General features: G+C 39.9%; 1 pseudogene; it reads left to right on the top strand.

Moving 5' to 3' along the window:
* The first annotated feature begins 23,168 nt into the window (after positions 1-23,168).
* Positions 23,169-24,643, top strand: LOC116764248 (annotated as a pseudogene).
* The last annotated feature ends 31 nt before the right edge of the window (positions 24,644-24,674 follow it).

Here is a 24,674-nt window from a genome sequence, read left to right as displayed (position 1 = left end):
GAGGAAGGTTAGCAGGCATGGAGACCTCCTTCAAGTTTATAAAAAATTATTTAAGAGAAGTTGGCAACCAGCTGTTAACCATTTACATGAAGAATGCTAAAAAAAAAGAGTAAAGCTGCAACAGAATATATTTCCCAATAGGAAAAATAATTTGACACTAAAGTATGTGGCTAAAGACATTTATCTTTTGGGAGGCCTCTGGGCATAAACTAGGCAGCGGTCCAGCCATGGGTGGTATGGCACCTCTACTGTGAAATAAAAAAATGTGTGTTAGAGCTTTTAATTGTTCTAGTGATGGCCATGGGTGCTGCTAGCAATTAATGGTGCTAAATGTCCTGCAATACATGTGACGATCCCGCCCAAGGATGAACTGTCCTATTCCAAATACCAACAGGGCTACTGCTGAGAAACCCTGGGCTAGAGTGTTGTCTGATCTGGTTGAAGTCTGTCTTGAGGTAGAAGAATGGCTGCTATAACCTGGTTAGTATCCTCCACCCTGGGAAGCCTATAATTCTTCCAAGAAAATCAAAGGTAGGAAGAGCAAACACAACCTTATGAAGACCTACTCCAGCTGTGACGAGCTGTTATACTACAAGAAGTTAAAGCCAGTCCATGAGCAATAAGCCCCATTTCAGCTCCTTTTCTAAAGAACAGTTACCTGTGACTGCGTAGTGCTGAGGCACAACAGGAGAGCTGGGCTGGAGGAGGCCGAGGAGTGAAGATGAAAATGTTGTGCTCCCTTGGCCACAGCATGCAGGACAGGGAGGGAAGAGCGAGGTAACCAAAAGGGCCTATGATGGGCTGAGGCTGAAGGGGCAGCAGATAAATACACTCTAGTGGGAATGTGGTTAGGCTTGGGAGCTGCAGGCCTCCTTGACAGCCCTTCTGTGTGGAGAAGTCTTCAAAGCCAGAGAAGGAGCTCCCCCAGGAGCAGCCAGTGGGGCTCCTGGAGGTGACTCCCTGTAGACAGACATCCTGAGAGCCATCCTGAGGGCTTGGAGGATACAGACAGCAGGTACCTGGGGAACTCATTATGTGTAGTGCTCATTTACCCAGTCCCAGGGTTGGCATTTGGGGAGCCTGGGGGAAGTTTTTGCTTCATGTAGAATCAGCATTAGAGGAAGCTGGTTTATTTAGTTCCCTATACTTGTTTGAATAAACGCATTGTGGCTGAGCAGTTAGCTCAGTTGGTTAGAGTGTGGGGTTAATAATAAAATAATGAATAAGCACATTGTGGGGATTTTTGCATATGTGCCTTGGAAATCCATAGTTTACACATCTCAGCAGCTCAAGCTTGGAACCATATCATCTTGGATCTCAGGAAGTTTAGGCCCTTTTTCCTACAGGCAGGATCTCTTACAGACAGTTTAGGAATCTGATTCTCTCTTTGGAATTAAAGTAGTCAAATATGGTCATGGTTCTGCAGAGGGCAGTTCACGCTGCCTGTCTTTCTGCCCCTGTGACATTCAGAATTGGAAAGATATTGTCTTTAGATCCAAGCATCCTCTCTTGGGGGTTAGAAAACAGATGAGCCTCTGAACACTGTGCTCTTTACTCAAAATTACCTCCTCTTCTCCATTTGGCAAACTTCTACTAGTCTGTCAAGACCCAGCTTCAGAATTTACTTTCCGCTGAAGACTTTCCATGCGTTACTTTATTGCTTCTGTAGCATTTTCTTCCTTTAACATGTGGTGCTTATCTGCGCCCATTCATTCTTCGAGCACTAAGCATAAGCCAGGCCCTGTGCTCGTTGCTGGGCATACAGAAATGAATGAGATGCCTCATCAACCTTTGAGGAGCCCACTGTTTGGTTACAGGTGGTAAACAACTTTAATAAACTGAAATAAATGCCACGAGTAAGTGGGACAGGAAAGAGATGGTCCTTGATTAGACTCCAGTTGATTACAGAAAAAATGGAGTAGGTGAATAAGACCAAGTTACAAAATGTTTTAGAGTATTTAGACATTATCATTTTTAAGGTCCTCTCAAATGATTTCACTTATCCCTCCTTTTAATGGGCTTCACAGTCCCTTAGCAACTAACCTCTAAAGGACCAGCAGCCCTCACCACTAGCTACCCTCCACCCTCTTCTTGTTTATCTGGTCATTTTGCTTCCATGCTGGTAAAAAAGATACTCAACACTGGAATTTGATAGATTGATCTGGTAGCAGTAGAAGTTGGATTTGAGGTTGGTGAGAAGAGGCAGGGTGGTTGCTGACACAACAGTCAGGCCAGAAATAATTGGGATTGATCTAGAAAGGGTGACAGTGGCCTATATAAGAGGGACAGATGGGACAGACATATGATGTGAATCAATAGGGCTTGTAACTGAATCAATGTGTAGATCAAGGGAGAGGAAAGAACCAATCATTTCATAAACTACTCCCATCAGGTTCATTCATGCCAACTCCCCCAATTAATCACAAATATGCATAGCTTCCTGTTAGATAAATCAAACAAATGATCTATATATTAATGTTCCATCATTAGATATGATTGGTGACTATGGGATCTCAATAGGAAAGGAGTGGAGTTGGGCAAAATAGCTCAGTGCTTTATGATGCCATTGCTCTGGGACAAATTAAGAAGATTTTGGAAATGGGGCAGTGGGTAGATGGTATAAAAATGTGTTGCCAGAGGAAAAAGAGGTTTTTAGCTCCAGAGTCAACTAATATTTATTGAACACTTTCACAAGTTTTTGTCTTACTTAATCCTCCAAATGACCCTATGAAGTCACTGGTACTATTTTCATTTTACAGATGAGAAATTATGAGGAATTTATTACTCTACCAACAGTAAGTCTATTGAAATTTGGTACTAGATGGAAATGAACACGTGAAGTGACTATAGAAACAAAGCTGGCAAAACAGCCAAGAGAACCTGTTATACACTGCTTTATTTGGGGACCATTTATTCTAGTTCATTCATGGCATTCACAGTAGTTTAGGATCCCAGGTCTAACCCTCCTTTAGGATCGTCAATGGGACTCTTCCAGAGTCATGAATAGGACTCACAACAGGGTTAACTGAGGCCAGCATTGTTCCTGAATGTCTTGGTCAGCTTTGGCCGCTATAACAAAATATCATAGACTGCGTAGCTTAAATGGCAGACATTTATCTCTCATTTCTGGAGGCTGGGAATCCAAGATCAAGGTGCTGGAAGATTTGGTTCCTGGTGAGAGTTTTCTCTCTGGATTGCAGATGGCTGCCATTTTTCTGTGTCCTCTTATGGTGGGGTTGGGTGGGAGAGAGAGAGAGAGAGAGAGAGAGAGAGACCTCTGACATCTCTTGTTAAAGGGCTCTAATCCTATCAGAAGGACCCCACCCTCATGACCTCATCTAAACCTAATTACTTCCCACAGGTTCCATCCCCAAATACCATCACATTAGAGTTTAGGGCTTCAACATACGGGTTGTGCAGGTTGTGGGTGGGGGGGCGTGGGTGGACACACAATTCAATCCATAGCACTGAAGTTATATCTACTCTCATACTATCCCTGTCACCTGGAGCTGGGGTCTCCAAATTTTTTGGATGTGAGAACTCCTTTTTTAATTTCAAAATATTTCATGACTCTCCAGCTTGATGATGGTGGATAATAATAGTTGTACTATTTGTTCCAATTGATAGAAAAAAAAAATCCTGAAAAGAGAACTACGAATTTAGTAATTCATGCTTTCAAATGAATTATGATACAGTCAAAAATAGCTGCACATGTCTTTGTAAGTATTTATACACCCTGCATATGAAAGCTGATGCACACATGAATCCTGGAACTCACTGCAGTGTCTCTGAGGCAACAAGGAGAGAAGTGGGAATGATGCTCTGAGTAGTTGGTTAGACCAATAAGTGGGTAGGGCATAGGTGGAGGGAATCTGGGGTAGGAATGCAGAGAGGCAGCTGAAAGGTTTATTAACACATGGCAAATGTGTCCAGGAAGTCATTCTGGAAGACCCTGGAGAATAGTTAGTTTCCTTTTACTGGAATGTGGGATCAAAGACTATAGGAGAAGTCCATTGTCAAAGTCAGGGCCTCCTGGGAAGAGGGAACTCATTCTATGAATGAGAACTTGTTAAAACTGCTGTTATAACTGTCACCTCGGAGTGAGATAGAAAACAATGTGGGGAACAGGGTGGTGGAGCTAATAGCTATCCTGCTTCCGGCTGCCAGGAGACATCATGTCCGTAACAGTTTTGACTCCTCACAGTAACCTTGGGAGGTTGATATTGTCAGCCTCACTGTGAAGATAGGACACAAAGGCCAGGGAGGTTAAGTGACTATCCTTAGGACACATGCTTATAACGGTGGACCTAGGATAGGAACACATGCTACTCTGGCCCCAAAGCCTGTGCTCCATCTACAATATCTCACTGCTTAAGCATCTCCTACTTCAGGCTGTCAATGCTTTGAAGGGGGTCAGGGACAATAATAAATGTGGGTAGGAGGCTGGGTACAGAGGTTAATGATCTAGTGGTCCTGAGCGCTAACATTTTCCAGTGGCCTTTGGCCCACTGTAGATTTCCTTTTATCTTTGGAGCTGTGCTGAGTGGAGAAAGGTTGCACTAAGATATTTGAGAAGAAAACATATTACAGTACATAATTTCTGAACTTCCAGACTAATTTCCAAGACACAATGACATTCAAATAGGATTTGAGATATGTGTAAATTCACAATGTATAGAACTCCTTTTTCTCCTAGTCTTTAATTAATATAAAGGAGAAAGCTGGTTCATATAATCATCATTAGCTTATAATGCAGCTGCAGACCCTGGGGTGAATTGCCTGTTTTTAAATCTTGATTTTGCCACGTACTAGCTGTATGACCTTGAGGAATTTACTTAATCTTTTCAAGTCTCAGCTTTCTCATCTGTAAAGTAAGTTTAATAAAATACTTACCTCATAGACTTACAGTGAGGATAAAATGAGTAAAGTGCTTAAATTCATGCCTGCTATCCAGGAGGTAGTCAATATATGTACCAAAAGGGAACATCACCAAGGGGGACAAACAACCTAGAAGTAATGAAATAATAAAAAGAAAAGAGGGAGAAGAACTCTCTGCTGATGCTAATTGTGTTTTAGCTGCCCATAGAGTCTTCATTTATTCTTTCCTTCCTTTCTTCTTTGTTTTAATAATTATTGAGTAGCTACTATGTATCTGGTACTGTTCTAAGTGCAACAGATGCAGAGAGGACACTCAGGGAGTGGAGCCTGAGTGATAGATATAGGTATCTCATGGTTCAAATTAAATTCAAGATAGCTAATGTCTAGAATAGGCTGTGAGAGGAGATACCACCTTTTCTTTTTCTTTTTTTTCTTAAGATTTTTTTTTTTTGATGTGGACCATTTTTAAAGTCTTTATTGAATTTGTTACAGTATCGCTTCTGTTTTATGTTTTGGTTTTTGGGCTGCAAGGCATGTGGGATCTTAGCTCCCTGACAAGGGATCGAAACCACACCCCTTGCACCACCAGGGAAGTCCCATATTTTCTTTTTTTAATTAATTATTTTTTTTTTTAGTTGAGGAGATTCTAGTGTGTGGACCCAGGACATTCTATGATCCAGAACCAGCTCTTTCTTTTCAGCCCTGCTTCCTTCCTATGTTCTCCAAATACCACTTGTTCTAATAACTAAGTCTCCCTCCTTCTGTGTGAAAGGTCGTTTCTGCTTCTATTTTCTAGTCTGTAAACAATAAAGAGACTGAAACTTATTAAGGGTTTGAATTACCAGTAACTGTAAGAAAGCAGTGATAAAAACAACAAAATATTAAAGTTTATAAAAATCTCTGGCTTTAACCCCAGTGTAAGTGGAGGGAAGCTTAATTTTTTTTTCTCACTTCATTTGTCTCCATTGGCTCATCTATAAAATAGAGAGGATAATATCTACTCATAGTGTTCCTATGGAGATTATATGAGTTACTGTTTGTAAATAGCCAAGCACAGTTCTTGATACATAATAGGCAAACAGTACATTACGTTTCTGCTTCCCTCCCTTCATCTGTCCTCCCCATCCCCACTATGCATAACTCTGGGTTCTACTTGTATGTTAAGCCCACCCCCAAAGCACACATACCTTTATTCTCTCTCATGTTCATGGATGGGTCTTGTTATTGATTTCTCCAATCTCTGTTGATTGGAAAGCCCAGGTCTCACTTTCTACCTCCTCTCCAACTCTAGATTCTCAAATGTGTGGGGATGGGGGTAGAGGTGGTCTGGTTTCAAACCCCATCTCTTCTTACTTCACATGTGACCTTACAAATATTTCCTCCTCTGTTTAGGCTTCAGTTTCTTCTCCCATAAGATGAAGACAGTACTAATGTCTACCTCAGGGGACTGATGTATGGGAAGGGTTGCATGGGAAGATGCCAGTAAGGCATTTAGCAGAGGGCCTGGTATAGAGCGTGCCATCAATAAGTGGTAACTGTTGATAAAGATGAGCATAGATTTCAAAATATGAGTGTTGCTGGTCATTGTTTTATCTTCACTTCTCCTCCCCCAGGCCTGACGTCAAGGCTAGAAGGTGGCTGGTCTCCATCTAGCTAACACTGTGGGGCAGCTTGCAGATTAGAGGATGCTTTTCTGTCTTTTGGAGATGTGAGGAGAAGGAGGTAGCGGGGGAATGAAACACAATATTTTAGCAGAGGAGAGAATCCCAAGGACCAGGAAGAGGATCTGCATGTGGTTTGGAATGGAAAAACCACTCCCAGTGCAGCAATTCTGCAAGTGTGCCTTTGTCCAGGATCTCTGCCTTGAACTCCTACACTCATGAACCCAATATTTCAGCCAGCCAGCTGGCTGTTTACTGACACTCATCTTTCTGCCCTCTGCTTGATATCTGAGGCAGTAAGGTGGGTACTTCTGTGTTCAGGGAATATACTTTTTCTAGTACAGAGAGGGAAAATTAGGTTCACTCAACCAGATTCAGATGTTCCATTTCTCTCCTCCAGGCCCCACCAGCCAGGAGTGTGATAGACGGTGTGGGGATGGGACTGCATGTCCCCAATCCCTCTGGCTCATTCAGTGCAAAGAATATATTTTGAGCTAAATTCACCAATTAAGCCCTTTGAAAGTTCTGCCTGAGATTTTCTAAGACTAATGCTCAGATATCACTTCCTGAGTGATTTTTCAGTATTTATATAATGCTTTTTATTCCCCAAGTTTTGTGACACAGCCGTACATTCATCTTTCCACTTGGCAATATTCCTAGGAAAGAAAAGAAAAAGAAAAGGTGATATTCCATGAGGCAAGGGTCATAAAGCCACATCCAGTCAGACAAGAATCATGCTTCATTGAGTCATAGAATGTGACTTACATCTCACCAGGCAGGGCTGAGGCTCTCTCAGTCTTCAGGAGAGCAAAGGCTTGAGAGTGTAGAACCAGGACTGCCAGGACTCCCGCTGTGTGTGGCAGACACGGCTCCCAGAGAATCTTCTGGAAGGGAGGGCTAGAAGAAAAACTTAGAGCCCACCAAGGTCTGTTAGTTAATTTCTCTCTCTGATTGGCCAGATCTGGGAGTAACAAACAGACAGAAAGCAGCACTGCATTCTCCTATGCCTCCCCAAAGCCCTGTTCCTTTAATCTGGATCGCAGTCTGTCAGAGAGAGCCATTCTCCTGTGCCCCAGGACTCTGGGGTCCCTCTCCCCAAAGCCACAGTGACTGTCCCCAAGGCAGCAGTAGCAAGATCCAAACACCATGATGTCTGGGGATCTCATTAGAAAAGGGACTCATCAACCTACTCACATAGGTAGTATGTAGTTGTCAGGGAGAAAGAAATTTTCCTCTGCCCTTTCAGGTTCTTCTGACTGGTCTAAGAATTAAATTGACATGAGACAGATTAACATGAGAAAATCAAACAAAAGTTTAATGACGTGTACATGGGAGAGGGCCAGGAAAACTGAGTAACTTGCCAAAGTGTCCAAAGACCTCACTTTAAACACCATCTTCAACTAACAGAAGAGGATGTTGCTGGTACTGATTTGGGGATTCAAAGGGGAGAAAGGCAATTCACATGCAGAGAGAAAAGCAAAAGTTTAGTAAATAAATGTTTGCTGGGCCTGCAAAGACAATGGGACACAGAAAGGAAATTTTTTTTAAACATCTTTATTGGGGTATAATTGCTTTACAATGGTGTGTTAGTTTCTGCTTTATAACAAAGCGAATCAGCTCACAGAAAGGAATTTTAATAAACAGACTTTCCTAGGTTCCTCACTGTCTACCACACCTACTTCATATTATAGTTATCTATGGTGATGGCTCCTTTCCTGGAACAAGTCCTCCATCTGTGTTCTTTCAGTCAGTTAGGGGGAAAGTCAAAGGTTCTTCCTGAGTCTTTTGGGACTTAATTGTTTCAGCTCAAAATAATCTACATGCCAAAGAGACATTTTGGGGTGACAAGTTTTTCTCCCCTACATAGATGATCTAGGGTTTCCACAGGAGCAAAGCTGTTTCATCAGGACATGGTCCTGCTCTGCTCGGTGGATGGAGGATGAAGAGGAGCTCTTGCCTCATGACCATCATTGTAGAAAGTGTTTACAACCTTGTGGAACCCAACCATGTTTAAGGGTGCAGCTTCATTAGACAAGCCACTCACACACTAGGGCCTCTGTACCCTAAGGGCCGAAGGATCTGTCTCTGAGGTCCCTTCCAATTTGAATGTTCTGGGAACTGTGACTCATTCATTCACTGATTCCTTCAACAAATACTCATTGTGTGATTTTCACATGGAAGGTACGTGGAATATAGCAGAATGGGGACATGGCATCTGTAACTATATACCAGTCCTGCAGGTTTTGCCCAGCAGACTCCAAGGCATCACTGCATATTGCATAGGAAAAGCTGAGAACCTTCTCCTTGAGGAAGATGAGAAGGAAGGCCCATATTGGAGTCCTTCCTGCACCTGCCCTCTTTCTCTTTCCCAGCATTTAGGCGTTGAGCAGGCCTAGCCTTGTCTGCCTTTCATAATGCAAACCCAAGATGGGCCTTTCCAAAGGTTGAAGGAGAATCATATCAAATATACCAGGTTCCACTGGGACTTGGGCTCTTTAGTAATCCCTAATTCTGGTACCCAGTTTATGCCTTTCTCTTAGAGACCCCCAAAGTAGGAAAGGTTCCTTCCCTAAAAACCAGTGTACTGAGAAATGAATACTTGAAAGCAAGGCAATTTATTGTGGTGTCTTTGATAAGCTAAGTAAACTGAGAGAGAATGATAAGCATGAAATAGTTGCTAGGCATTTGGTTCGGTTGCACATAGTCTCTTTCAAGGCCCTCAAACATTTACCCAAGAGCAACTGCAAATACTTAGGCTCATAAGCCATTAAAATCCAGAGACTTACAGCTAAGAAATAGATATGTAGTATATTTATCACTGCTTGGGAATGGCCAGTGCATAGCCTCATTTGAACTGTTTAAAATCCTTTACGGAGCAGCTAAAGGAAGGTTTAAAGCTGGGCAGCAGGTCTTAGCAAGACCTTAAAATAATCATTAAATCTTGGGCCTTATTAGTCAATGTCCATTCTTCACAGTTTTTCTGGTAGCTCTGTTTAAATATTTATCTCTGAAATTAGAAATGTAATTGAGTCTAAACCCATGAGGAAGGAAAGGAAACCCTGATATTGAAATTATGAACTGAGAAATGACTTTTAAAAAATATATGATTCTTATTGCACATTTATCTGAAAAAGACTGAAAAAAATCTGGAGTGGATGGAGGTTCGGAGGTTTTTCTTTTCTGAAAAAGGAGTGAGTGCATCATCGGTATGTTTGGGAAGTTTTGTCTTTTCCATTCTGATTTCTTTAATATCTCTTCTTTTGGCTTATTGCATTTAGTTATGAACTACAATACAGTATTGAATAAAGGCAGTTACAGAAGCATTTTTGTCTTTTTCCAAATTTAAATGCTTCTCATGTTTTGGTCACCATTAAATGTGATGCTTGCTATCGATCTCAGATACCCTTTATCACATGAAGAAGTTCCCTTCTATTCCTGGTTTGTTTGCAAGTTTGTCACTAACAGTCTTTTCAATGGTCTAGTTCCTTTTCTGTATCCATTGATATAATTATATGCTTTTTATTCTTTAATTGGTTAGGGTGGTGAATTATATTAATAGATTTTTCTGATGTTGACTCATTCATATATTTTAAAGGAAAACTCCTGCTTGGCCTTTTTATACACTATTGAAATCAAGTTGCTATTTTTTCATTCATTCATTATTAGTCGATAATTATCACTTCCTACTTTATCTATTTTTTGTACCAGAGGTTTGCAATTAGCAACCTCTTTAAATGCTGGGGAACTTTCACCCCTTTTCTATCCTCTGAGCCTGGTGTCTTTTTTTGTTGTTGCTTGCTTGCTTTTTGAGAGAATAGGTTTTCACTACAATGATTTCCACTTTTTAGGGTTTTTAGTCTGGTAAATTTTCCATTTCTTCTTGGTATAATTATGGTAATTTATATCTTCTTCTGAATTTGCCCATTTTACATTCTTTTTCAAATAGATCAATGTAAAGTTTTTCAAGGTATGCTTTTATAATTGTTTTGCTCATCTGTATCTGCCCTTTTATCTTTTTTTCCTATCTGATTTTGTTTATTATATCTCTGATTTATCATAGTTGCTAGAGGTTATATTTTTAAATTAATCTTTCCAAAGATCTAAATTTTTTAGAAAGTTTCTAGTATCTTATATTGCTTTAGTATTTTAATTAATTTTATTTCATTATTATTTGTTTCTGCTTTCTTTGGGTTTATTTTGTTATTCTTTTTTAAGCTTTTTGAATTAAAATATTTATTTTTCCTCTTCCTTTACATTAAATATTATAAGGCTATAAATTTTTTTCAGAGAACAGCTTCAGATTTACCTTGTTCATTTTGATGTGTAGTGCTGTTGTAAGTTGTATTATATAAATTTTCATTTTTATTTTTTATTTAATTCACAGTTTATTTAGATGTTTATGTTAAGATAATACACAATACAAAAGAGATCAGATCCTGGAGTTGGGGTGCCTGGGTTTGTGTCCCATCTGCCACTTGCTATATGTGACCTTGGGCAAGTTGCTCAGCCCCTCTGTGCCTCAATTTCCTTATTTGTAAAATGTGAAGAATAATAGTATTGACCTCAAACAATTGTTGTGAAGATTGAATGAGTAAATATTTGAAAGTTCTTAGAGTAATGGCTGGCATATAGTAAGTGCTATTAAGTGTTTATAAAATAAATCTTCAGTACTATGAGGAGGGGTAATGGAAGGTTTGGCTACTTTTTTGGATTGATTTCTTTATTGCATTATGGTCCATGAATATTATTTGTATATCGTTGTTTCTGAATTTGTTGAGGCATCCTTTGGGGTCAAAACATTCTCTGGATGAAGGTTAGAGTTTTAGGTTAGGCTTGTTACTTGTCATAACCTTTTTAGTCCTATTAACTCATTGATTATTTTATTAGTCCAAAAGACATGTGTTAATATCTCCTACTATGATTGGTGTTTGTTTGTCAGTTTCTCTTGGTAGTTTTATTGGTTTTTGCACAATACATTTTGAAGCTATGCTGTTAGGATCTTACAAATTCAGGAATGGAATACCTTCCTGGTGAACTGTTTTGTTTACCAATATTGTATGTCTCTTAGCGGTTTTCACTTAGAAAGATATTTTGTCTGATATTCATAATGTTACATCAACTTTCTTTTTTTTTTGCGGTACGCGGGCCTCTCACTGTTGTGGCCTCTCCCCTTGCGGAGCACAGGCTTCGGACGCGCAGGCTCAGCGGCCATGGCTCACGGGCCTAGCTCCACGGCATGTGGGATCTTCCCGGACCGAGGCACGAACCCGTGTCCCCTGCATTGGCAGGCGGACTCTCAACCACTGCGCCACCAGGGAAGCTTACATCAGTTTTCTTTTGGTCAGCATTTTCCTGGATGACATTTCAACCCCTTCATTTTCAACCTGTGACATATTTTTTTTTAAAAGGGGAAAGTGGATCCTTCCTTTTATTCAATTTATTTTTAAATTTTATTTATTTATTTTTGTCTGTATTGGGTCTTCGTTGCTGCACGCAGGCTTTCTCTAGTTGCGGCGAGTGGGGGCTACTCTTCGTTGTGGTGCACAGGCTTCTCATTGTGGTGGCTTCTCTTGTTGTGGAGCATGGGCTGTAGGCACACAAGCTTCAGTAATTGTGGTGCATGGGCTTAGTTGCTCCGCGGCATGTGAGTTCCTCCCGGACCAGGACTTGAACCCGTGTCCCCTGCATTGGCAGGTGGATTCTTAACCACTGTGCCACCAGGGAAGTCCCTGTGACATATTATATTAATAGTATAGTGTAGACTATTAAAATTCAGTCTGAGAGCCTCTGTGTTTCAATTGATTAGCTTAATTCATTCACATTTATTATAATTAGAGTAGTTGTTAAATATTACTGCCATCTTATTTTATATTTTCCATGTGCTAAGATTTCTTAATCTCTATTTGTTTCTCAACAAATCTTTTTGTTTGATTAATTTCTTTGTTCCACTTTTCTGGTTAGAAAATTATATATACATCATTTCTATTTATCCAAGAGTTAACCTTAATTTTTACAATTTAATTTTATTTTTGTAGAATTAAATGCAGAATTAAAAATACAAAATAGTACTACATTATTAAAACATTTTCTCTATCCACCCATGATTCTTGCTTTTTAGAAGCACCTACTTTCAACTCTTTTACCTGTGTCTCATGTTATTTGCCTCCACATTTCTGCTATATTATATATAAAATGCATATAATGGTATTTAATTCCTAAATTTTAGGCATTATCTCTTCCTAGCTTATTTATAACACCATCATTTGTACACATGAACACAAACCTATGCACATACTTCTCCTCTTGTCATCCTTTCAGTAAAAATTAAGTCTATTTTCAAAATATACATTATGATAATATGCAACTATTACTCACAACTGAGCCATGTAGCATACTCTAAGTGTACATCTCTTCCAGAGCAATTTTTGTTTTTCTTGCTAAGTTTTAGTAATTGAGTCTGTGAATGAAAAATGTTGCCTGCCATATCAGTAAACAAAGGGTGCTGCAGCCATGAAGCTATCACATTACAGCTACCCCCCCAGGGTGATCCCTGAGGGAACCTAGAATGGAAACAGGATGCCCACTGCCAAGCCCTCAGCCACTGTAGCCACACACACCTCCCCTTCCCCCTTCCCCACCAACCTGACTGTGCACCCTGAGGGGACTCAGGATAGGAAAGAACAGGATCCTGGCCCTATATGGCTAGGGTGCATATTAAAGAAATGATTTCAGTAAGCCCAGACTCTTGCATCTTCCCATACATAGTAAGGTGCTAAATTCCTTAAATTGAGCTATCTGGTTTTCTTTAGTTAACAGTAATCTTTTGAAGTGCTGACTACCTGGTCTTTGTTGCAAAAACTCCTGTATATCCTGGCTCCTCCCTTACCTCTTTGGAATAGTCCCTCAGAACTATCTGAGAGGCTGTGTCCCAGTCTTAAGTTCTCAGTATTGTCTGCCAGATAAAACATAATTCTCAACTTTTAGGTTGTGCACTTTTTTCAGTTGACAGGTCCATTTATTTGTGTAGTTTTCAAGTAGCTGTAAGTAATCTAGCCTCAAATTTTCCACCTTCTTCCGTAGTTAGATACAGTCAAACATATCAGGTAATATTCCCAAGTCACTTTTATCTGTCTGTCTGTCCATCTATCTATCTGGTTAGTTGGTCTCCTAGTTAGTTTCTTTTTGTCTTAAGATCATCTCTTTCCATCTTCTCCAATCCAGCTCTTGAGTTGCTCTGTAGGACAGCTGCAGGGCTGTAATCCTGGAGCTTTCCTTCACCAGTATTCCTCCCACTTTAATAATTCTTCCTAGATTTGTTAAAGTATAATTGACAAAAACTGTATATATTTAAAGTGTTACTGTGTGATGATTTGATACACATTTACATTGTTAATGATTACCACAATCAAGTGTATTAACACAACCATCACCTCATATAGCTACCTTTTTTTGTGTGTATGTGGTAAGAACACAAGATCTAATATCTTAGCAAATTTCAAGTATTCAATACAGCATTATTAACTATAGTCACCATACTGTACATTAGGTCTCCAGAACTTATTTATCTTATAACTGAAAGTTGGTACTCTGTGACCAACATTCCCCCATTTTCTCCCAGCCCCTGGCAACCATCATTCTACTCTCTGCTTTTGTGAGTCCAACTTTTTTTGGATTCCACATGTAGGTGAGATCACACAGTATTTATATTTCTGTGTTTGGCTTATTTCACATAGTATAATATCCTCCAGGTTCATTCATGTTTTTGTAAACACCAGAATATCCTCCTTTTGTATGACTAAATAATATTCCATTGGGTGTATATGTATGAATGTGTGTATACATATGTATATAATATCTCCCACATCTTCTTTATTCATTCATCAGTTAATAGATGCTTAGATTGTTTCCATGTCTTGACTATTATGAATAATGCTGCAATGAACATAGGAGTGCAGATATCTCTTTGACATACTGATTTCACTTCCTTTGGATACATGTCCAGAAGTAGGATTGCTGGATCATAAGGTAGTTCTTTTTCCAATTTTTTAAGGAATCTCCATACTACTTTTCACAGTGACTGTAAACAATTTACATTCCCACCAACAGTGCACAAAGGTTCCCTTTTTTTCCATCCTTGCCAGCTTTAGTTATTTCTTGTATTTTTGATAATGGCTATTCCAAGAGATGTGAGATGATAACTCATTGTGGTTTTAATTTGCATTTCCCTGATGATTAGGTGTTGAGCACCTTTTCATATACTTGGCCAGCAGCATCCTGAGATTCCCTGATCTCTTGCCTATGTTAGTTTCCCTGTTTCCTGGAGCACCTCTTCAATAACTTCCTGAGAACAGCAATATGGGATATACATTTCTTGAAATATTACTTCTTTGAAAATATCTTTATTATATTCACATAGGTTGTGAATCATTTGCTTGATATATTAACATAGCTTAGAAATAATTATCCTTTACAATATTGAAGGCATTGCTTCATTGTTTTCTAACTTCTAGTGTGGTTGTTAAAAAGTCTAATTTCAGGGCTTCCCTGGTGGCGCAGTGGTTGGGAGTCCGCCTGCCGATGCAGGGGACACGGGTTTGTGCTCTGGTCCGGGAGGATCCCACATGCCGCCTAGCGCCTGGGACAGTGGGCCATGGCCGCTGGGCCTGCGCGTCCGAAGCCCATGCTCCACAATAGGAGAGGCCACGGCAGTGAGAGGCCCACGTACTGCAAAAAAAAAAAAAAAAAAAAAAAAAAAAAGTCTAATTTCATTTGAATTATCATTCTTTATAATATGATTTTTTTCCCTCTCTTTCTCTTTTTGGAAAATTTTAGCACTTTTTTACCCCTAGAGTTTTAGTATTACAAGATGATACTCTCTGACATATATACTCTTGTTTTTCCACTACTGCTAGTCACTCAACCTGGAAGTTGATGATCTTCAATATTTTGAAATATTCTTTTCATTGATGTTGTCTCTCTTCTATTTTCTCTTGCTCTGAAACTGGTATTTGTTGGACATTAAACCTCTTCTATTGATCCTCACATTTTGTTTTCTTTCTCTTTCATTACTTAACTTTTTTCTTCTTTTTAATACACTTTCTGGAAGACTTTTTCAACATTCTCTTTTTAAATTTACTAATAGAATAAATTGTCTTTAACAAACTTTTTTGTTATAGAAACCTTTTTTGTTTCATGAATGCACTCTATTCTCTCATCTCTTTGAGAATATTAAATATATATAAATACACATGCATCTATACTTAAATTTTTTTCTCTGTGCATTGTCTCTCTTTTTCCCAGTATTCATGTTTTTTTTCTGTTTGTTCCGTCATGGTCTTTCATGTTAGAAACCACCTTGATTTTTCATTTGTATCTAGGAGAGAAGCTCTAATAAACCAGTTGGAAGTTCTGTGTATATAGGACAATAAAGTGACAAATCATTTTTCACTGGGAAGTACCCATGTCAATATCTATAGATGTATTCTCTTGGGATTCTCTATTTCCCCAGGGAGGATTACTGTAATGTTCTTTCTGGTGGCTACACACCTTGTTGCCAGAATTCTGGCAGACCACGGGGGAGAAGGAGCATGAGGGGAAGTCTTTCTGCTTGCTGTATGGACGTTTTCTTCTTCCCCTATTTTCTACACAGCATTTTTCTTTAGTTCTGCAAATATCTCTGGAAAGTGTGAATTTCCAGTATTTTACCTGAACGTGGGAGGGGCACTGACATTGCTATGCAGAGTGGAGAAGGAACCCCCATTTTACATATTCTGGAAGAGCCACACTTAGAGAATTAAGAAAATTGGAATGAAGTCATCGTCGAGAACTCTGAAGGATCTGAGATTTACCTTCCTTCCAAGCTTACAAGTGAGCCTGCCATAGTTCCATGGATGCAGGTAAAAGATGCAAGACACCTTGGACTGAAGCAAAAGACATTATTACTCACAGCAATAGTATTGACATTTGCACCAGTTCTCCAAGTCCCAATTCTTACAGAGGAACACAAAGAGAGCCAGGAAATACCTGAACATGCAGTGAGTTGCGTTAGAAAAGTGAAACTCTAAGCTTAGGGGACCTGAGTCTGAGATAATATAAGTAAGCCTGCCTACTCTATGCTCCAGAGAGAGACACTCTATCTTCCAAGGCTGTTCACTATAAAAGTACACTTGAAATAATAATCTGGAACAAAGGCAGTCAGTGTGTCTGCTCACAAGACATGTAGAAATGCAAGAGACCCAAGGAGAACTGTCAGAGTTCAAATATGCACAGCAAAGTCTAAAAGGGAAGGACAACGTGTTGTGTGTGACAGTGGGTGGGCGTAAATGTTGGCTTCTATAATAAAGTGTAGAAATATTGAGCATCACCTATGGAGGAAAAGCAGTGTGGCTTTTATAAGGGGACTGTATCCTTTAAGAGGCTAGATGAACCATTTGCTGTATAAATAAGAGAAATAATATACTTTTAGTTCAAAAATTGGAAGGTCTCTCTCTCTAACATTTGAGCCAATAAAATGAAGAAGCTTTATTATGGTTATATTAGAGGTGGGTAATAAAGGTCAAGATTAATGGTTATTTATCTTCATAGAAATGTATATACTTCTCAAAGGTGTGAAGATATAAAGTCAAATGAAAATAAATGGCAGGAATTTCTTTGCAGCTGTCAGGAAGAGGCAGGTAAATTTCAGTGAGAAAATGAAAAATAATGCATTAGAAGAGGAGAGCATAGAGTATGATTAAAGCACAAAGTGCTCTGAGTTATTAATTTAAAAGAAAGTATAATTTGAAGTTACTGTGTGTGCTATTCCTCAGTATGCAGGGCTAAATGATTTTTTTAAGATGGATTTAATTAGCAAGCATTAAAAACAAAAGCAAGAACCCTCACACAAATCCTTGGTTCACCTTCATGCAGTGCTGGTGACTCCCCATCCATGCTACTTGAGAAGGTTCAGAGAAGAGCTGGTAAATGCCCTCGTGAGAGTGGCAAGGGCTCCCGTGTGCAAGTAGCCTGATAAGACAGAGACTCTGAAGTCTGCAGTGGTAGAAGCAGAGAAGGGATGTGATTTTACTTCAATACATTATGAATAGTGTGAACAGAGCTAATACTGGTTCATTCAACTGACACAATATTAGGAAGTACACAATGACGTATTTAGTTCAATCAAATTCAACCTTTGTATTTTGGAAAATCCCATACACCAACGCACTCTTCAGCTTCAGGGACTCAGCTGGGTTTCTCTTTCTACCTCACAGGAGGCCCCAAGGACTCAGTCTCTTTAAAGCTGCTATGAACCACAGAGCCTAGACCCATTCAGAACCACACTTGTTTCCTAAAAGTGACATGATTGTCTCTAATAATGATAAAAATCATGGCCAACATTTTCTGAGATCTTACTTTGTGTCTGTCATTTTGCTCAATGCTTTATGCATTAACCTATTTGAGCCTCACAATATTCTTCTGAGTTAAGAACTAGTATTGTATAGATAAGGAAAGTATGTTACAGAGAGGATCAGACCTTGCCTAAGGTGAAATAAGATTCAGTCATAGGAACCTATGACTTCAGAGCCTCTGTACTTAACTGTAGTGATTCTTTTGCTGCTTCATCTGTATCTTTATAAGTGCTGGTCCCTCTAACTAGATGTCCGCAGTGACACATGCATCATTCGCCTTTTCCTTACTGTCTTGGATAATACCTCCTTGATAGTATACTCTGGCCCTACTGCTGAGTTAGATGCCCCTCCTTTGTGTTTCCATACCATCTTATACTAATCTCCATCATAGCACTCATTACTCTGTACTGTCATTCCCATTTACCCTTCTCCTCTAATGATGTTCTGAGTTCCTTAACATCAGGGATTCTTTCCAATTAATTATTCAGTCAATAAATATTTATTGAGAAACAAGTATGTTATAGCCATTGAATCCATAGATCTTAGTACATAGTAGAGGAATCAGAAATATTTGATGGACGAATAAATTAATCAATACTCTTCTTTGGGATTCCTCTCCCCTTAAGATCAATTGTGGATTTTTTTTCACTAATCTCACAGAAAAATATAGGAGTTAATTGCATAACCACATTGAATAAAATATAAAACTAATTGCATTCATGCAAGCTTCCTGTAATTATTGCCTTTTATCTTTAGCTTCCAATTCCCACTCTGAACTGATCACTGCAAGTCTTCCTGGTTAAGCACTTCATGCTTAAGGATCTCTGCTGGTGGGAAGCCTCAAACCTTGTATATACTAAGAGTTGACTTATATAACATTTACTAGGTGCCAGACACTTTTCTAACCACTTTGCATAAATCAACAAGTTAGTTCTCACAACAACTCTCTGAAGACCAAGCCGTTTTAGAGATAAAGAAACCGAGACACAAAGAAGTTAAGTAACTTGCCTATGGTTACATCGTTAGGAATTGGAGGAAAGAGGATTCAGTCCTGGGCAGTGTGAATCTAGAGTCCATGCTTTTAATCACTGGGCCCTATTGCCTCTCATTACTCTCTATTTCCTCTAGAGCCATAACGATGGGCAATTGCATTTTGACATATTGTTTGTGGGAGATCATTTGGTAAAAATTTTGTAGAGAAGAACAATACTCTATTAAATACTCTTTAAAGTTTAGGATGCTCATGGTCTTTAACTTGGCATTTTCACTTCCTGGTGTTCACTTATGTGTGAAATGGCATGTTTATAGAGTTTTCTATTTCAGAATTGTTTACAGTGGCAACAGCTAGAAAAAAAAAAGGACCAAAACATCCATCGGTAATAAACTTGGTTAACAAAAATGACATATCTATAAAGTAGAAAGTTATGCCACCATTGAAAAATAATCAGATAATTATGTAAGTGCTCTACAGAAGGACATCCCAGATATTGTTAAATATAGTGGGGAAAGTATTAATGTGTATGTGAACACATATGTGCTTTTATATTAGCTAGTATATGCAAGGCATCTCTATATTTATATACTGTATATTGCCTGGAAGGAATATAGGGTGGAGGGGTAAAGGGAGGAAGTGTGCTTACTGACTATGTTAACCTGACTTTGCTATTTAGTTGTTTTCGTAATACAACTTTACTCTTCCATTACCTTCATCAGCATGGCATTACTATTCCAAAACATTCTTGCCCAGGAAGACAAAAGTTGTATATAACTTTATTGTTCTTCTTAGGAACCTCTACCAAAAACTTATGTCAACGAGCATCAAACTGTTTGGATTTTTAATAAATAGCATCAAATGACTGTTAATGCTCTAAGGAAATTGAAACTCTAATCTCAAAAGTATTACTTTGTTGAGTCTATCAGTCCTAAATTATTAAATCATGATCCTTACCCAATCCTAATACAGTCCATGAATTGAAAGACTGGCGTACACCAAACTCCGAAACTGGCGTACACCTACTCCAAAGGTGAAGTAAAGACATTTCCAGGTAATCAAAGACTTGAGAGTATTTGTTGATAGCAGACCTGCCTTACAAGAGTACAAGAGGAAGTTTTACAGGCTGAAAGGAAGTAACACTCGACAACAACTGGAGCCCATACAAAAAATATAAATAGTACCAATTATAGTAATTACATAAAGCATAAATGTATGCTCTTATTTAGACTAAATTTTGATGTCAAAAGTGATCATTTACCTTTCCCTTCCTACTCCAGCACTGGCTCCCATGGTGGTTTCATGCATGAATCTCTGTTCCAGTAAACTATGACTCCTTATATTTGCCTGTCTCTGCAGTCTTAGGGGCAGTAGTTTTCCCTGTGTCCTCACCTTTCTTATGGATTCAAGAACTGTTGATTTTTCAGCCTGTTCAGGCTTTCACTTTCTTTCATTAGGATAGAATGGTGTGTTCCACGCTCCTTACATGTGGAACCAGGAACCAGAATTCCCAATCAGATTTTTTTTTTGTCAAAAAAATTCTTTTGAATAAATCCCCTTTCAAGCATCCAAGTTGAATTAATTCTAGATTTAGTTAACTGTATGTGGTATTATAGTTTATTTCAGTTTATGGTGTACACTGAACATTTTAAGTTTGAATTTTATGCTGTAGACCATATTTTGACCTCATAGAAATCTCAAGAACTAGAATCAGTGGGCATCAATTTAAAGGGCTATATACTTATAATATTAACAATAGGCTGAGGTTATAAGAACATTTTTTTTGAAGTTTGTACTTGAAGCTCACTTTTATGCTAGCCCTAGTTGTGTCAGACGACACATCACCAGTCACCTGAAACCTTGACACCAGTGACTTTATTTACAATATTTCTGTCTGGAAATTTTGCAAAACTACTTGAGAAGAGATTTTAATATCCTTCCAATAATCCTGGAAAAGAGCTTTATTATCTACAATTATGTCAAGGCATTCTTGACAACTTTACTTTTTTTTTTTTTTTTTTTTTGCAGTACGTGGGCCTCTCACTGTTGTGGCCTCTCCCGTCGCGGAGCATAGGCTCTGGACGCGCAGGCTCAGCGGCCATGACTCATGGGCCCAGCCGCTCCGCGGCATGTGGGATCTTGCCAGACCGGGGCACGAACCCGTGTCCCCTGCATCGGCAGCTGGACTCTCAACCACTGCGCCACCAGGGAAGCCCCAACATCTTTCCTTTTAAGTGTTACAGACTCTGATTAGAGTGGGTCATTGAGATCAACTAATTTAACATTTGCTGATCTCACTATCATGTTTGAAGTAAGCTCTAAAGGCATAGCTTTACCAGATGATCACCATGGTGAGATGAGAAACACAGAGGCAATGTCTTCTTCTGGCTAATGCTATCCTGAAAATGGTAGAAATAATGAAGATATAAGAGTCAAAAGGACAATTGCAAAGGTAGTAGTCAGAAGACTGTCAGTGACAGAATCAGTGATTGGACTAGCAGAAACCAGGTCCAACATGACTTAGACATAACAGAGAAAATGATCAGTGAGTGGATCACAAAAGGTTAGCTAGAGAGTGGCCACAACCTGAACCAGTGATAGAAGCAACCCTGTTGCACACACTGAGGATGCCAGCCTGACACAGGTCCTCCAGTTCTTGAACTGAGTAAGAGTGGGTTGCAGGTGCCAGTGAAAAGGTATTACCCCATTACTGCTATGGGTTGGTGATAAGAAAGCAAAGAAGATGATGACCTGTGTCTCACAGTCCTCCAAGAATCAGATACTGATTCTTGCCTACAAGACTTGAAAGCAAAATGAGATAGTGCCCATGCTGAACATCTTTGAAGGAAACAGGACACTAAAAAAGAAACACAGGGAGAATGTGAAAGTGATAGCTAGTAAAGATTATAGTCCCAATGATGACATTATCAGCCACTGTTATGAAGTATAGGCTTAGGGGCAGAAAAAAACACTCTTGAAAAATAACTCACTCACCTCTATGTAAACCATTTCATTGAAAAATTTCCCAATAAGAAGAGATTTAGAGAAAGTCAACATTATTTATTAACACCAGGTACTGTTCTTTTTCTCTAGGGAGTATATTCTATAGATCAAGAAAGAGACATGTCAAAATTTACTTCAAAAGAGCATTGACCTCCATGTCTGGAAACATGGCTAGTAGCGTAGCCTGAATGGCCCTCCCAAAGCCTGGCCAAGTACTAGTCATCTTCTCTACACAAAGAAGAAGGAAAGGAGAGCCCAGGACTCAGGATACTGTTCTGGCACACTTCCGGGGCACATACTTTGTGTTGGCAGTCACATTGACAGAGACGAATGGATCAATCCCAGATATTCATCATCCTTCCCTGTGTTGCTGCCTCCTCATTGTGTCATCAAAGGCCCAGATCAAGGATGAGTACAGAAGGTGTTAAAGTGCCAGGCTCACTCAACACCTGCATCTTCTTTGACCTGAACCCACCTCTTTAATGGTCAAGTAAGGTAGTTGTTTTCATAATTCTGCTGTTCATCTTACGTTGAAACTTTCCCTCCCTCCAACTCCTGTCCTAAATTTAGTAAATCACGAAAAACTTCTTAATTTGTTCTCAAGGATGGTGAGCTTTTGTCCAGTGGAAGAGCACTGATGTTCCCCTGAGCCTCGGACATTATTCAATAGTGCTGCTCAGAGTACTGTGTAATCTGTTGTATAGTTAGAACCTCACCTCTCCTTTTCCTTTGTCCAGTTCATTCAGATCCAGATCTTCCTTAGAATTTAGACCAAACTCTACTGCTGTTACTGAGATTCTCTTTAAAGATTTCTCCAGCTTTGGGTGGTAGCACAGCCTTGTTCTCTTTTTTTTATCCTTCTGACTTTGTACCTGCTGACTCTCTCTGGCAGTGTCATTGTGACTATCATTTGCTTGGGTTGTCACCTCCATACTCTGTTGTACTTCTTCCTGAGCATGCTGTTCATCTCTGGGACCTGCTACACTCTGGTCCCTACATTCTGTCTGGCCTCCTGAGCCCACTGCCATTCAAGACTATGCCATCTAGCTCTTGAATGCATGAGCTATTTCATGTCTGTAACCAACAACTGTTTCTTGTTCATGGCCATGCAGTATGAACACCATGTGGCCATCTGCAACCCCACTATGGGATTCAGTCATTGTATTAGAGTTTTCCAGAGAAACAGAACCAAGAGAAAATATATTGATATATGTAAGAGATTTATTATAGGGATTGGCTCATGTGGTTATGGAGGCCAAGAAGTCCCACAGTGTGCCCTCTGAAAGGTGAATAGCCAGGAAGCCTGGTGGTATCATTTAGTCTGAGTCTGAGGGCCTGAGGATCAGGGGGCAAATGGTATAAATCCCAGTCTCAGTCTGAAAGCCTGAGAACCAGGAACGCTGATGTCTGAGGGCAGGAGAAGATGGATGTCTCAGCTCAAACAGAGACAATTTGCCCTTCCTCTGCCTTTTGATTCTATTCAGGCTCTCAACAGATTGGATCATGCCTGCCCACATTAGTGAGGGTGATCTTCTTTACTCAGTCTACTGATTTAAATGCTAATCTCTTCTGGAGACACCTTCACAGACATACCCAGAATCAATATTTTACCAACTAAATCTCTAGACATCCTTAGCCCAGTTAAGTTGACACATAAAATTCACCATCACAGTCACCCTAAGTAAGAGGCCTATGCCAGTTGCCATCTGGGTCACTGGGAACTGGCCTGGACATGACACTGTACAGGTAACATGTGTTTGGCCTGCCCTTCTGTTATACCTTGGTCATCTCTCACTTCTTTAGTGATGTGAGGTACCTGCGAGAGCTGGCCTGCACAGACAGACATCACTGTCAGTGAGATCATCAAGTTGTCATCAATGTCTGTGACGTTGTTTTACCCGTGGGCCTGGTCTCCATCTCCTATGTTGTCATCTTCTGCACCATATTTAAGATTGCTTCATAATCTTAAGATTGCCTTGGTATCTTAAGGCCTTTGCCTTTAAGAGTCAGAAGAAGGCCTTTGCCGCCTGTGCCTCCCACCTCACAGTGATCACCATCCACTATGGCTGTGCCTCCATCATTTACCTGAAGCCTAAGTCCCAGAGTTCCCTGGGGCAGGACAGACCCATCTCAGTGACCTACACCATCCTCACTACCTGGTGGACCTTGTCATGTACAACCTAAGGAACAAGGAGGTCAAAGGTGCTCTTCACACAGCCACGGTTAAGATACTACTCAGGGACTTTCCTGGTGGTCCAGTGGTAAAGAACCCGCCTTACAATGCAGGGTTTGATCCCTGGTCAGGGAACTAAGATCCCACATGCATCAGGGCAACTAAGCCCGCGTGCCACAAACTACAGAGCCCACGTGCTCTGGACCCTGCGCGCTGCAACTAGAGAGAGAAAACTCTCATGCCACAACTGGAGAGAAGCCTGTGTGCCGCAAAGAAAGATCCCATATTCCTCAGTGAAGATCCTGTGTGCCGCAACTAAGGCCTGATGCAGCCAAAAATAAATAAAATAAATAATAATTTTTTTTTTTTTAAAGATACTACTCAACCCTCACTGCATCAGACTATGACAGCTTCTCTTCGTGTACTCACTCTTCCAAAGTGTTTACGGTCAGGAACACCCTCCACTACACCAGGTGCCTCCGTGGGTTCTGCTCCTGCAATGGCATCTCAGGAGACAGCTCCTCTCAGACTGCCAGTCACATTCCCATGAATAGCATAGGGAGGACAACTGCTGGTCTATA

This window comes from Phocoena sinus, chromosome 1, assembly GCF_008692025.1.
Source record: "Phocoena sinus isolate mPhoSin1 chromosome 1, mPhoSin1.pri, whole genome shotgun sequence".
Lineage (NCBI taxonomy): Eukaryota > Metazoa > Chordata > Mammalia > Artiodactyla > Phocoenidae > Phocoena > Phocoena sinus.
This window is presented reverse-complemented; position numbering and strand designations above follow the sequence as displayed.